We start from the raw sequence: 15,808 nt of genomic DNA on the forward strand, positions 1-15,808 counted from the left end.
CAGGTCATGACTCATGGTTTGTGGGATTGAGCCCTGTGTTGGGCTTGATGCCGACAGTGTGGAGCCTGCTTGGGATTTTCTCTCTCCCTCTGTCTCTGCCCCTCCTCTGCTCATGGTTTCCCTCTCTCTCTCCCATTCTCTCTCTTTCTCTCTCTTTCTCAAAATAAATAAATGAACTTAAATAAAACACACACTTTGGAATAGTTGGAATACTGACTTCTTTGATGCCTGTCACCTTAGTAGAATGGAAACCAAATGAAAGGGGATCTCTAATTTTCATCCTTATGTTGGCTTCCTTGGGACCTTGTATAAAGCCTGCCAGATGAGCACTCAGTATAGAGTCAAACTCATATTTGGGTGTTGCATGGAAAGCAGAGTTTGAGCCCATAAGTGCTCAATATTACACCACATTGTCACAAAGATAAACAAATGCTAGGAGTATCATACAATGAGAAAAGTATTTAATCCTCTCTCTGGCAAGAAATAATATTGTCAATGCTGGAATCAATCACTGAATCAATCAGTGATGTATTTGATCATTAAAATGGGAAACTGTTATCTGCCCCTTACCTTATCTGTTATCTTATCTGTACTACTCAGGATACACTATGAAAATCAAATGACATACTGGTTGTGAAACCAATTTCAAAGGCTTAGAAGCATGGATTTTCCTCTTCCTCTTCTTCCTCTTCCTCTTCCTCTTCATCCTTCTTGTCCTCCGTCTCCTCCAACAATGTCTGTTATTTTGTCATTACTTTGTTCAACATGTCTACCATTTTGTCATTGCTTTGTTCAACATTTAGAGTTTAATTATTCCAACATTTAGAGTTTAATGATTCCTGGGGGCACCTGGGTGGCTGGGTCGGTCGAGCGTCTGACTCTTGATTTTGGCTCAGGTCATGGTCTTGTGGTTTGTGAGTTTCAGCCCCACCTTGGGTTCTGTGTTGACAGCATGGAGCCTCCTTGAGATTCTCTCCCTCCATCTCCCCCTGTCCCTCCCCTGATCCTGCTCTCTCTCTGTCTCTCTGTCTCTCTCTCAAGAAAATAAACTAATAAAAACATTTTAAAAACTAGAGTTTAATGATTCCTTTATTGCATTAAGTTCAAATGTAATTCAGTATATGTCGGGTTTTTCTAGTGGTCTTGCCTGAATTTATAGGAGTTGAACCATTCTGAAGAAATATCATTAAAATTTAAAAAAGAGGACTTTCAGCAATTTTATTTTATATGTTTTCTCTGAGTTAATTTTAGCCTAATTTCTCATGTCGTTTCTGATTACTTATCACTCAAAGCACATCTGAATTTAGCACTAATTACCTCTTTGATCAACCATCTCAGGAAGAGATTGAGATTTTCCTAACAGAGGACCTTCCTGCATCAGAATGAAATAAATTAGCAAAGAAAAGCAGTGATATTTTATTGTTCTGTAAGTACCAATCAATGAAATAAAAATTTAAAAGAGGATTAAAATTTTTTCTTTACAAATTCAACTTGAGTTCATTAGATGACTCTTAAAATTCTGGCTTCATACTCCCCCAAAGCAGATAGTTTAGCCTTTCAAATGGCTGGTAGGAAAATTTAAGAGCTACATTTTAGATTAGAGCAATTTATTTCATTTTTATGACGTGATGCATTTTAATGCTTGATAAGCTCAATGAGAAAAGAGTCTTCTGTGAAGCATTTACTCGATAAATATTGATGTGTGTTGATTTACAACACTGTGCCCTGTCAGCTCTTTATGTTTTGGGTAAACAAATTTAAAATGCTAAAGAATTAAAGAAAACTAAGGAATTTTACTTCTAAGGGTATGCTTGTTTCAGTCCATAGACTGAGTGGCTTATAAACAACAGAAATTTATTTCTCACAGTTCTAGAGGCTAGAAGTCCAAGATCAAGGAGCCAGCAACTCTGGTGTCTGCTGAGAGCCCAATTCCAGGTTTATATGCCTCCTTTTCTCCATGTGTCCTCAAATGGCAGAAGGAGCAAGGGAGCTCTCTGGGGTCTCTTTTAAAAGGACACGGACTCCCTCATGACCTAATCACTTCTCAAAGGCCTCACCTCCTAATATCATCACACTGGGGGTTAGTCTTGGGCACATGAATTTCGGAGGGATATAAATACTCAGTCCATAGCAACACAGGATACTTAATTGTGCTTTTAATTTTTCCGTCAGTTTGTAGATAACACCTTTCTCATTCATTATCATCATCCTGATCCTCACGTTGCTTTTCCTGTGACCGGTGAGAAGTTTACTGGGTTTGCCAATATTTTCCTGTCCCAGCCAAAAAGTCCTCATTCTTCATTATGTCACTGTTCAAACACAAATTCTAAAATGGGAATTTGTAGGGGCGGGTGGAGGATGCAAATGTTCTATGCACTGGCTGGGGTGGCGATGGTGGTATTCCATCTCACAACATTGTCTTCTTACATCTAATATGAGACTTTACAGATGTACTCACTGATTTAATTGCATATTTCCTCTTAGACCATGGCTCATCCAGTCTTCCCATTCACTGATGTGAATGTGAACCACCTGGTTGCACATCCATTTAGCCTATCTTTTGGGGACTATCCACATTTCTGGTCACTTCTCTTCATGTAGCAGTGATGCTGTGCCTGGATCACTATAGTGTTCTCAAGCAGCACAAAGATATTCTTCCATCTAACCTTGTAGAATTCAGTGTTGACCAATTTCAATCAAGTTTGTTTGCTGAATTCATTCCCTCTATAAACTAATTCTATGAGGTAGTGACAGGTTAAGAAAACACACACTCACTTTAACTCACACTCTGTTCATTTCCTGGATCTTGTCATCATCCAACCCTCCACCTGTTATATAATATAGAACTAAAATATATGACCTTCCAACTCCACTCTCCCATTTTTCTCATTCTCCCACTTTACTTTTGTAAGTATTAAAAAAAAAAGTCATCGAGGGACACCTGGGTGGCTAACTAGTTTGATCGTCCAACTCTTGATTTCAGCTCAGGCCATGATCCTAGGTTCATGGGATCGAGCCCTGCATCTGGCTATGTGCTGAGTGTGTAGCCTGCTTGAGATTCTCTCTCCCTCTCTCTCTCTCTCTCTTTCTCTAAAAAAAATAAAACTAGAAATCATTGAGAAACTCAAATCCTCCCTTTTTCTCCTAGTCCATAACCCTTCTTATGGATGGTTAGAGAAGAACAGGGAGCCATAGCATGAAAAGTAAGAAATTTCTCTTATTGTAGAGAATACTAGTGACAAAACCAACTTGTTCAGAGAAAGGTATACAGAGTAGAGGCGTGCATACTGATGGGGTGCACACTCTTCCGTCTGTGCTGCTGCTTTTATTTCTTTTCTTCTGCTTTTGCTTTGAGCACTTCTATTAGCTAGGTAGCATTTATGGATGACTTACTATGAGCCTGGGATTTATCTTAGAACTAATAGGTACCTTCACATTTAATTCTCTAGAATGATCATTATCAAAGTTGTTCCCAGACCAGCCAGCCACAACACCACTTGGGAACTTATTAGAAATGCAGATTTTTGGTCCCCAACCCAGCCCCACTGTTGAAGAAACTCCAAGAGTGAGGTCCAACAGTGTGCGTTTTCTCATCACTAAGGGGATTCAGAGGCACACAGTGAACCTTGAGAACCACTGGATTAAAAGATTGTTAAATTCCACTCCAATTCTGAGATACTTTGGTTCATTGCAGATGTAAATGATGGAGAGCTTAATATTTTAGTGAAGTTTCTTGAATGTTATCTCTACAATTTTCTTCATATCTCCGGAATAGCTCTTAATTACATCATAGAATGTGCAATCCCGGTGAACTCCAGCAAGAAACAGCCTCATTTTGCTTCCAGAGCTTTTGAAAACACTTAGCCTGATTGTATTTTTACTTTCGTGCAGCTGAGGTTTCATAAATACTCATGGTGCTGACCTTAAGTTGCATAACAAGGAGAGTACGTACTTTATTTTAAACTCTAATATGGTCTCTTAGATTTCAGTTCAAGTTGTACTTTCGGGCCGGTGGTTTCAAGTAACTGAAAGAACTTCTCAGGTGTTTAATTAGGTTTTTAAACATGGCATCTAGTTAAGGTAATTCAAAAGGAAAACGGCCTCTAATTAAATTTTAGAATGCCCGGTTAAAATAATTTTTTGACGTGTATCTTAAAGTACAGAAATTCAATCTTGACTGATCTCATTAAGATATAAAAATAAAATCTGTCTTCCTAATTTAAGAAAAAAAAATCCCAAAGTATTTTTATAAACAGATTTTTCAAGCAGAACTTTACATAGGGACGTGAGTGGATTAGAAAAGATAATAAAACTTCTTGTTGTTAGACATCTTGTTTATTTATCTATCTATCTATCTATCTATTTATTTATTTTGAGAGAGAGAGGGAGGGAGGGCATGCTTGTGTGAGAACATGGGAGGGCCAGAGAAAGAGGGAAAGAGAGAATCCCAAGCAAGCTGTGTGCTGTAAGCACAGAGCCCTACTCGAGATTCAGTCTCATGAACCCCGTGAGATCGGGACATGAGCCAAAATCAAGAGTCAGACACTTAAGCGACTGACCCACGCAGGTACCCTGTTAGACATTTTAGACTTAGAATTAAGTTTTGTTACACTCATTTTTCTGACTTTGGTCGTACCTAAAACTAAGTGAGATACGATTAGAAACATAAAGGCTATTTCCCCCCAAACCCCCCACCTTTGTCTCGGTTAGGACTGGGAAATGCTGAAAACAGGAAAAAAGTATTTTCTGAACAAAATACCAGAGCATGTAGCAACCAGTAGAAAATGTGCTGCTTATAGTTACTCTTATAATAACTGAGATCATCTCACTTTTAATAATCGGAAACATGGTAAAGAAAACAATTCCAGGAGTTTAGAAAAAACTAATTTCAACTTAAATGCATTAGCTAACTTGAATTAGTGATAATGATTTAACTAATACCTCTTAGTTATGTTGGCAGATATCTAAGAAAATATATTATGGCTTATTACAAAACTAGTAACATATCAGAAGTTTGACAAATATATAGAGTTAAAATATCCTCATGAAATAATTAGTATAAGGGTAGCATATTTTCACTAATATTTTAAGAGAACATTTAGAGACTTGGAAAAACAATGTCGCAAAGCTTGGACATCCAAATGAAGCCACATATGACTTCACAGCGAGCTGTATCTTCCTAACATTTCATGCAGAGCTGTAAGTGGCCATGACCAATTTGAAATCTGATTAGAGCCTTTGGCAATGACACTTGTCTGGTATCTCACTGGCCCTTAGCCATTTGGACTTCAGGACTTTGCCCACTCCTGAAGCTTTGTTCCATTTTGAGTGCAATTTTTGTATGTTACTCGGCCCAGGTGCAAACACTTTATCTCACCAAGCGGTAAATTGAGACCCTCAAACCTGACCTGCTCATCTCCAGTGGGTCATCATGTGGAAAAAGTTCAAGAATTCCCATTGTCTAAAGAGGACAGCACAGGACTTGAGGCCATGCCATTTCCCCCCCAAGATCTCAGCCATCTTCATGAACAGTTCACTGTCCACACAGTGGGGACTGAGAAGTCCCAACCTCTTACCCGGAAAGACACCCGACAGCTGGCAATATGGCCTCTCTCACTGATGAGACAACCTGCCATGCCCAGTGGTTCCCCTTACATTGCTACAGTCATGTGTCATAACAAGGATGCAGTTCTGAAGGCCTGTGACCTTGGCTTCCCCATCACAAGGCTTTCACCCACAGATTTACGAGAGGACATCTTTACATACAGAGGCTATTGGGTAAGATCCTTGGGGCTTTATTGTGACTTTGATTTCCTGTGGAGGTTTTTCCATTCCTTCATTTGTTTTAAGAGAATTCATGATTGTTGGTTGCAGCATTTTAGTGATGACTGCTTGAAAACCCGTGTCAGTGACTCTAACATCTGATGTCTTTCTGATGTTGGCATGAGTTCTCTTGTTTATGTTGTGCTTTTCCTGGTCTGGGTATGACATTTGCTTTTCTATTGTATTCTGGGCATTCTGGATGCAATGTTAGGAGACTTGTGATCTGTCTAAATCTGTGATTTTAGTGCCAGTCACTCTATTCAGGGTTGGCTTATAGCTCTTGGTGTACTTTTTAGGGCTGAAATCCATCATGGATTTAGCTTTTCAAAGGCCTTGAAATATTACTCTGTTATACATCATTCCTCTGGTGCCCCTGAGACTCCCATGTCAATTTCTTTAGGTGCATTGGGTGGGTTCAAGAAAGTTGATTCTGGTTTGCTTTCTAGTGCTAGGCGCAGGTCAAGGAGATGCTGGCCTCGCATTATTTTCTTACTATTGGGTGGAGGGCCTGAGGATATTATGGTAGCTGGTGATGAGGGTGCTAGAAGATGGACCACCATGCCACTGAGTGTGGAGCCAGTGGTTATGGATGCCCGTCCAGGTCGTGCTGATGTTGACCCTGCTGGTGGAGCCAGCCACCACTGGCCTAGGTGGAGTGGTACCTACCCAGTGCTGCCATGGCTGCTAGAACCTACTTGTGCCCTGGTGGAGATCAGACATTGATCATTCCACTGGATCTCTGCTGGTGTCTTTTTTCCTGGTACTTTGTCTGGGACAAAAGCCAGATGCAAATAATACGAAGTTCTAGAAATAATAAGTTCTAGTAATAGAAAACAAGAACAGTCATTGTCTTGGGGTGAGGGACTGGGGATGCTGGCTGATGAGATAAGGATTAACTATAAAGAGACATAAGGAAACTTTCTGGAATGATGGAAATGTTTTATTTCTTTTTTAAATTTTTTTTAAGTTTTATTTATTTATTTATTTTTGAGAGAGAGACAGAGAGAGTGAATGGGGGAGAGGCAGAGAGAGAGGGGGAGAGGGAGTGAGAGAGAGAATCCCAGACAGGCTCTGCACTGTCAGCACAGATCCCAATGTGGGGCTCGAACTCACACACCGTGAGATCATGACCTGAGCTGAAACTAAGAGTCAGACTCTTAACCAACCCAGCCACCCAGGCACCCCTTATTTCTTTTTTTTTTAAATTAATGTTTATTTATTTTTGATAGACAGAGAGAGACAGAGCAAGAGCAAGGAAGGGGTAGAGAAAGAGGGGGAGACACAGAATCCGAAGCAGGCTCCAGACTCTGAGCTGTCAGCACAGAACCCAACATGGGGCTCGAACTCACAAACCATGAGATCATGACCTGAGCTGAAGTCAGATGCTTAACTGACTAAGCCATCCAGAGACCTCTAGGGAATGTTCAACATGGGGCTCGAACTCACAAACCATGAGATCATGACCTGAGCTGAAGTCAGATGCTTAACTGACTAAGCCATCCAGAGACCTCTAGGGAATGTTCTATTTCTTCATTAGGATGGTTATATGAGGATATCATTCGCAAAGACTCATAGAAATAGATCTAAAATGTGTATTTTATTTTATGTCAACTATATCATAAGTAAATAGTGAGAAAAGTTTAAATAAAAGTGTACTGAAAAATTGGCCACAGTCAGACCTTGAATGGCTTAATAAATGGGTGAATAAGCCAGGTTGTTCAGATTTTGTCCTTGTGTTGGAGATGCACTGGAGTATGTGATGCTGAGTTGTGCTTCAGTAGATTATACATTTCGGGAGGTAACTCCAGTGGAAACATGAAGAACAATTACTGAGCTCCTAGCAACACCCACAGGAGAAAGGGTGAGAACCTTAGGGAAAAGAGTGACCCTGTGGCTTGCAAAGTACAAGGTGTTTGGATGCTGTTGAACGGGCTTGGTAATTCATTGGATATTTAAGATGGAGGAAAGAAGGAGTTTGGATGGCTCCAAAGTTGCCTCCTTGGGTCAGTTGGTAGATGCTGTACCACTGTAGTTGAGCGATAAGACATAGAAGACAGGGCAAGAACTTGGGTGATGAGTAAGAAATAGCATCGAGGGGCATCAAAAACTCAGTAATCAAGATAAAGGCAGGATCAGAAGGGGGTGTGTTTGTGTGTGAAGATCATGAGTTTACTATGGCTATCTTGATTTTCAAGTGTGAAGGATCAAGTCCAATGGCACAGAGAGATTTGGCTTTAAAATTCCGAACAGCATTTAATTCTTACAGATAGACAGAAGGAGGGTATTTAACATTATGGGTTGACATTATATACAAAATTTTTCTAAAGTAGTTTTTATTAGAGTCTCAAGGTGGATCATGATTCAACAGGTTAAGAATTACTAGAGCATATATTAGTGAAGCAGAGAGAGGGTGAAATAAATTACATGTGAAGATTATATTTTAATAAAATAGGAAGCAAGGTCGTTTGAAAGTAAACCAGTGAAGTGCCTTAGGGAGGCAGAAGAAAATGGAAAGAGTTTAGAACAGCTACTGTGAATAAGAGAGAGAGTCAACTCAAGATAATTAAAGAGATTGGTGAGTATCGCTGAGGGTTCAGTTGAGTAATTCCAAAAGCAAAAAAAAAAAAAAAAAATTAAGAAAAGTTTTCGTGTAGTGACACCATGATTGAGGAAGTATGCCTCTTCTTGATGTGACCTCTGTGAGGTAAATAAGGCTCATTTGTACATGCAAGTTGATTTGTTCCCCAAAATTGAAGTCATATAATTTTATAGCCATGACTTGTATTAGAATGATAAACCCAAATGATGACTTTCTGTTAGAGTATTTTTAGTAGCCTTGAAAATGTTGACATTAGAAGTCCTTAAACACTTGATAAAGCAAACAATTTCTTTTAACTGAACGCTTCACCAATCCTACAAATGTCACTGATCAAAGCCAGCACTGTTAGGGATTTAAACTAAAAGTAAGTAGCACACTAAAGCAGGGAAGATTCAGGAGCCATAAAACCATAATCCTCTCTTAAAATATGGGACCCCATTGCTTTGTTAAGAGTTGTGAGGTATAGTTTTGCTAAGAAGTAGATAAAGGCATCAGAAGGAAGGTGACAAAGGACAACAAGTCAGGGCATTTTTCATAAGTAGAAATAAGGAATGCTCCGCTTGGTCCTAGACACTCCATCATCCAAGGAGGTTGTAAGGTAGTAAAGTAACTATATTCCACCTTCATCAAATGCAAGTGATCTTACTATCTTTTCAAGTGTCAAATGATCTCCTATGAAAGTAATATATATGTTGCTAATATTTTGCAACTATTTATTGAGCCTTGGTTCTTCGTTATCTACAGTTCTATGTGATTTCCTCTTCAATTATAGCATTTATAGCATTTTGCTCTGGATTACTGATGTGTTCAATTCTTCACAACAACACGGAAAGCAAAGAAACGGGGCTCTCTCTTTTTCATCTGTCTTCCAATATAGAATATAACATAATATCCAGGCTCTTTGTCAATATCACACGCAGAGGCTTGATAGTGGTGAAAACAGATGCTACACCATTCTCTCTTCTCTAGGCTCATTTAACTAACCCAAGGACCAAAAACCACAATCAGCAACCATATTCTCTTCCTCTTTTCCACCTCCTCTGCCTCCTTAGCTGTGTTTGGGAGAGTTGATGTCTTCTACTCTTTGAGAGACGTGTGTAAAATTACGTTAGGAAACTCCTATTTTCATCCTTTAAGTAATACACTAAATTAAAGACGGTAAACATTGGGAGCAAACAATTCCACCTCCCAAACCTTGTATAAATATGTCTTCTGGCCAGTTTGATCCCGTCCCATACAATCTATCTAAGCCTTGGCTCTCCCAAGGGAAACATGTAGACATGTGGTGAGTTTAAATGAGATAATTAAGCATTTAATTCACTGGCTGCTTTCAAGTTAAACATGTAATAAATTTAGTTATTTTTACTTGTATTGTTATGTACAATCTATGAGTAATGAGTAATCTATGTACTCATTTTAAGGGAAACAGTGACATTGACATCCAGTGTAGCAATATTTTCGGACTACCAAATTAATTAAATGTGTTAATATAAAAAGAGAAAACTTACAGTTATACAATTATAAAACGGAATACATTTACAAAAAAAGTAAAACCAAAAAAAATTAAATTAACAAAATGTATTTAATATAAGAGATGCTGAAATAAATTTTCACTTCAAAAAATGAATCCGGGCACACTGCCATGTTCTCTGTGTGATGACTGAATTCTGTGCCTTATCTCTCCATGAACTTCAGAGAAATAGGCATCCACACCCCATGCCATGACATTACTTGACTTTCAGTTGGCTTAAATCAATCATGGTACAGTTCTCTTTTCCTTACAAGATGATCCAAAGAATATTTAAGCCCAAGTGGAATCAAGACAATAACAACATCTGATAAAATATGAATGGAGAATAGTCATTCAGATGATCTAAATAGTATTATGTTCGTTGTTCTTATTTGATAATTTGCTTTTTCACTAATCAATACATTGTTGAGATATATTATGTTGTTATATTACAGATTTAATTCATTTATTCCAATATGCACACATTTTTATTAATTGTTCCTTACTAATGAAAATTTAAGTGATTCCAAAACCCTTTCCATTTAAAACCGTTCAGTGCTTCTGTATGTTTCCTTGTGTTAACAACTAGGTGTAGAACATCCCATACTTATATCCAGGCTCATAGTCATATTCTCTTTATCTCTCCTATTTCTCTGTCTTTCTCTATTTCTGTCTCTAACTCTATCTCTCATTACTTCTAGTTTACCCCATATGTAGTGCATATATATGCATGTACACACAACAAATGTTAGCCCCTTTATTTATAAGATAAAAGTCATATTATATGCACTTCTCTGCATCATATTATACTTTTATGCACTTTATTTTTTTTTTGTTATTTGTTTTGTTTTAATTTCAAATTTTGGCAACAACGCATTACAAAATGTACCACCCTAACCATTTTTAGGTGTTCAGCTTGGTAGTGTTCAGTACATTCACAGTGTTATGCAACAGATCTCCACAAAATTCTTCACCTTGCAAAAATAAAACTCATGCTCATTAAACAATAACTCCTTATATCCTCCTTCTTCCAGCCCCTGGCAACCACTCTTCCACTTTCTGATTCTATAATTTTGACTACTTTAGATAGCTCATGTAATGGAACCATATAGAAAGTTGACAAATAAATCCTTACTTATATGGTAAGTATGATCTTCAATAAGGATGTCAAGGCCATTCAATGGGAAAAGAACAGTCTCTTCAACAAATGGTCCTGTGAAAACTGGATATCCTCATGCAAAACAGTAAGGTTGTACCCAAGCCTTACACCATAAAAAACCTAACTAAATCAAAGACCTAAACCTAAGACCTAGATCCGTGAAACTCTTAGAAGAAACCACAGGGAAAAACTTCACAACACTGGCTTAGTAATGATTTCTTGGATAGGACATCAAAAGCACAAGTAACAAAAGCAAAAATAGATGAATAAGACATCACTTAGATACTTATGTGTACAAAAGGACACACTCAACAGAATGAAAAGGCAACCTACAGAATGGGAGGAAATATTTGAAAATCACATATCTGATTAAAGGTCAACATTCCAAGTATATGAAGAATTACAATTCAACAACAAAAATTCCAAATAAACCTGTTCAAGAATGGGCAAAGAACTTTAACAGATATTTCTCTAAAGATGAAATACAAACGCGTCAATGATAATATGAAAAGATGTCCAACATCACTAATTATTAGGAAATGCAAATGAAAACTACAATGAGGTATCGCCTCACACTATTAGAGTGGCTACTATCTAGAAAAAGAAGCATGGGTGAAGATATGGACAACTTGGAACATTTGTGCACTGTTGGGGAGAATGTAAAATGGTACAGCTGAGATGAAAAACGATATGGTTATTTCCTCAGAAAACCAAAGAGAGTATTACCATATGATTTAGCAACTCCACCTCTGGGTATATGTGAAAAATAATTGAAAACATAATCTTGGAGAGATATTTGCACATCAATGGTCACTGCAGCATCATTCACAATAGCCGAGCTGTGGAAGCAACCAAAGTGTTGATCAACAGATGAATGGATAAACCAAATGTGGTATATACATACGAGGAGTATTATTCAGCCTTAAAAAGTAAGGAAATCTTGTCACATGCTACCACATAGATAAAATTGGGGGACATTCTCAGTTTAATGTTGATGGATTGATTGATTGATTCATTCATTCATTTAGAGAGCAGAGGGGGGACAGAGAGAGAGAGAAGAGAGAGAATCCCAAGCAGGCTCCACACTGCCAGTGCAGATCCCAATGTGGGGCTCCATCCCACGAACTGTGAGATCATGACCTGAGCCAAAATCAAGAGTCGGACACTTAACCGACTGAGCCACCCAGGTACCCCTGCAGTTTAATTTTTAACTCAACAACAAATTGAGGCAATCTTTTCAAATTGGTTAATATCCATCTCACTTACTATTTTCTGTAGCTGGATATTTTTATCTTTTTCATGATCTGGCTATTGCTTAGTCTATTCAAACATTTCTTAATTGATAAAGATTCATTTGTTTCCAGTTCAGTGGGAAAACCTTGCCATGAACATTCTTTTACATATATCATTATATGTTTGTCACATTTTGTTATTGATTTCTATATGTACAGAGTTGTAAGATACAGCATATAGCCAATATTGTTTTTATGGTTTAGTGTGGGGTTTATCTGGGGTGATGTAAATGTATAAATATTTTTCTAATTGTTCTAATTGTTCTAGTCGTGTTGTATTCTTTATTTTTTTTTCAATGAAAATTCTCTACTCTTATTAGGGATCCTTTACTTCATTTATTCTGTATTTTTTTTGTGTCTAATAGAGTGGATTGAGATATATTGAAATATCCTAGGATAATTTTATTTTTTCAACTTTTCTTTGAATTCTTAGTAATTTGTTTTTTTTATTTTTATTTTTTTTTTTAATTTTTTTTTTCAACGTTTTTTATTTATTTTTGGGACAGAGAGAGACAGAGCATGAACGGGGGAGGGGTAGAGAGAGAGGGAGACACAGAATCGGAAACAGGCTCCAGGCTCCGAGCCATCAGCCCAGAGCCTGACGCGGGGCTCGAACTCACGGACCGCGAGATCATGACCTGGCTGAAGTCGGACGCTTAACGACTGCGCCACCCAGGCGCCCCAGTAATTTGTTTTTTTTTAAATGTCATTTGCCTTCATAGTGTTTTTAATCCTGAACTAATACTCATCTTACACTTCCGCCATTTATCTCCCCCTTTTTGTTCTAGCAAGAAATTGATCATCCCTACATATTCTACTTTGTAAAATACATTTTAGTATGGTTCTTATAATAGCATTTAGCCCATTCCCATTCACAAAGTCCTGACATATTCTATTCCTCCTATCTTATGTTTGTTCACTATTTATTTGTCATTTCCTCCTTCACCTCCGCATTATAGTTTCTGAATTTATCAAAAGTCACTCTGTTTTCTCTTGTGAGTCTTTTTGAATGACAATTATATAGATGTTTATGTGGATATACACATCTATACATACATATTTCCACAAGTTGTGAAATGCTTGAAAATAGTAATAACAAATGATAAATGATTTAAGGTAATATTGCTTTAAACAAATAAAAAGTATGGGGTGCCTGGGTGGCTTAGTTGGTAGAGAGTCTGACTTTGCCTGAGGCCATGATCTTATGTTTTCTGAGTTCAAGCTCCATGTTGGGCTTGCTGCTATCAGCATGGAGCCTGCTTTGGATCCTCTGTCCCCATCGCTCTGCCCTTCCTCCTCCCTCCTTCTCTAAAAAACTAAAAACATTGAAACATTAAAAAAAAAGAAAGTATGACAACAAAATAATGAAAATTACGTGTACCTGAAAACACACTCGGCTGGTATTTGGATAAACAAGAAGCAATTTTTCATTGTTGAGATTTAGTATTGTCTGAGCTACGTCTAGTGAATGTGATATTGACAGTAGCTTGACTGTGCAATAATAGACTATTTTGGTGTCCTTTGTAAACTTTCATCAGAGACTTGTCTTTGCTGTGAATAAGCACTTGGATGGAAAGTAAGTCACTTGATGAAAGTGCCCTTTAATGAACTGTGTTTGCAATTTTCTAAATGATAGCCATGAGGCCAGAACATAATTACAACTCCTCCCTAAATGATGGGAATATTTTCGTTAATTAGGCCTGGATGCTATTATGTATTAATGGTATTACTAAGAAAAGTTTAAAATAGTGTGATTAAAAGTTAAGTGTGTTTGAAGATAGGAAGACCATCACTGAATCCAGTCATTTGTCATTCTTTGTGATCAACTTTCTTTACATTAAAAGGCAAGAGCAATGTGCTCATATCAGAGAAATATGTTGCCAGGCACTCAGGGATGAAAAGCAGCTGCTTCCTCTTTCACATGCTACAAATATATTTTTGCAAAATCACTAAAAGTCGTAGCCCTTCAGGTCCATTTGATTATAGATTGTATACTCTAAATCAGTTATGTTGGCTGAGCCTCGCAGGCCAAGCTGACAAGTTATCACTGCTTCAACAAGATAAAGAAAATTATAAAAGTTATAGCTTTTAAAGATACCAGAGAGCTGTGATCAAGGATTAGACAAATTTAAATTCCAAAGGGTGAGCAGTCATTCTTAGGTGAGTGGATACCACTGACTATTTTCTCAGCTGAGGAGATTTCCTGTGTCAGGAACCTTGGCAGAATATTTTACTTGCCATAATTAGAAGGAATCCAGCAAAAGAAAATTGGCAACAGCAAAACAGTAAAGAATTTAATAGCCACATGGGCTGCCATGACAGAATCCAGAGGAACAGGGTTAAAATCAAACTGTCCTTCTTGTCAGTAACCATGCAAGCCAAAAGAGAGGATAGTGAAATATTTAACGTGTTAAAAGAAAATACAAACGCCAACCTAGAATTCTATGTCCAGCGAAATTATCCTTCAGAAGGAAGGAACAATAAAGACTTTCTCTAACTTATCTGAAGGAATTCATCACCAGCAAAAATGCTCTCTAGGAAACATAAAGTTCTTCCGGATGAAGGAAGGTGATACAGGGCAGAAACTTAGGCCTACAGAAAGGAATAGTATTGGAGAAGGGGTAAATTAAGGTAAAATATACATTTTATTTTCTTGTTTTTAATGAATCTAATAACTAAGAGTGATGATATACTGGGTACTTAACACTATATGGTCAAGTGGAATGAATGAGAGTAGCATTGTAAGATATGGAAGAATTGGAATTACTCCATTATATCTGTGCTCTTTATAAATTATCATTCAAAAGTTGATTGAGATTAGTTTGATTACTTGGCTCACTCTAGTGCAACTGCTAAATATTTTCCTTAAAAAGAAATATAATTGATACACTATGAGAAGAGAGAAATGAAATCATATGAAATGTTCAACCAGGGCCAAGGGAGGCAGAACAAGAGGAGAAAAAAGAAATAAAGAACAATTACAAGAAATAGAGAACATTTACAAGCAAAGTAGATACTAATCCAACTATATTAATAATCACTTGAGATTTTTTAAAAAATGTTTATTTTCTTATTTGGAGGGAGCCAGCACAAGCAGGGAGGGCAAAGAGAGGGGATTAACCGACTGAGCCACCCAGGTGCCCCTCAATAATTACTTTAAGTATAAATGGCTTAAACACACCAATTAAATAACTGAGATTGTCAGAATGGTTAAGAAAAATACTGAACTCCATGTTGTCTACAAGAAAGTAACTTTGCATATAAAGATACAAACAGATTAAAAGTAAAGGGATGGAGAACGAAACACTATGCCACAATTAATTGGAAGAAAGTTAAGTGGCTACATTAATTTCAACAAAGCAGATTTCAGAACAAGGAAAATATTAGGGATGAAGCAAGCGTTACACAATGACCAAGGGGTCAAA

This window comes from Panthera uncia (genome assembly GCF_023721935.1).
Source record: "Panthera uncia isolate 11264 chromosome D3 unlocalized genomic scaffold, Puncia_PCG_1.0 HiC_scaffold_8, whole genome shotgun sequence".
In the NCBI taxonomy this organism is placed as follows: Eukaryota; Metazoa; Chordata; class Mammalia; order Carnivora; family Felidae; genus Panthera; species Panthera uncia.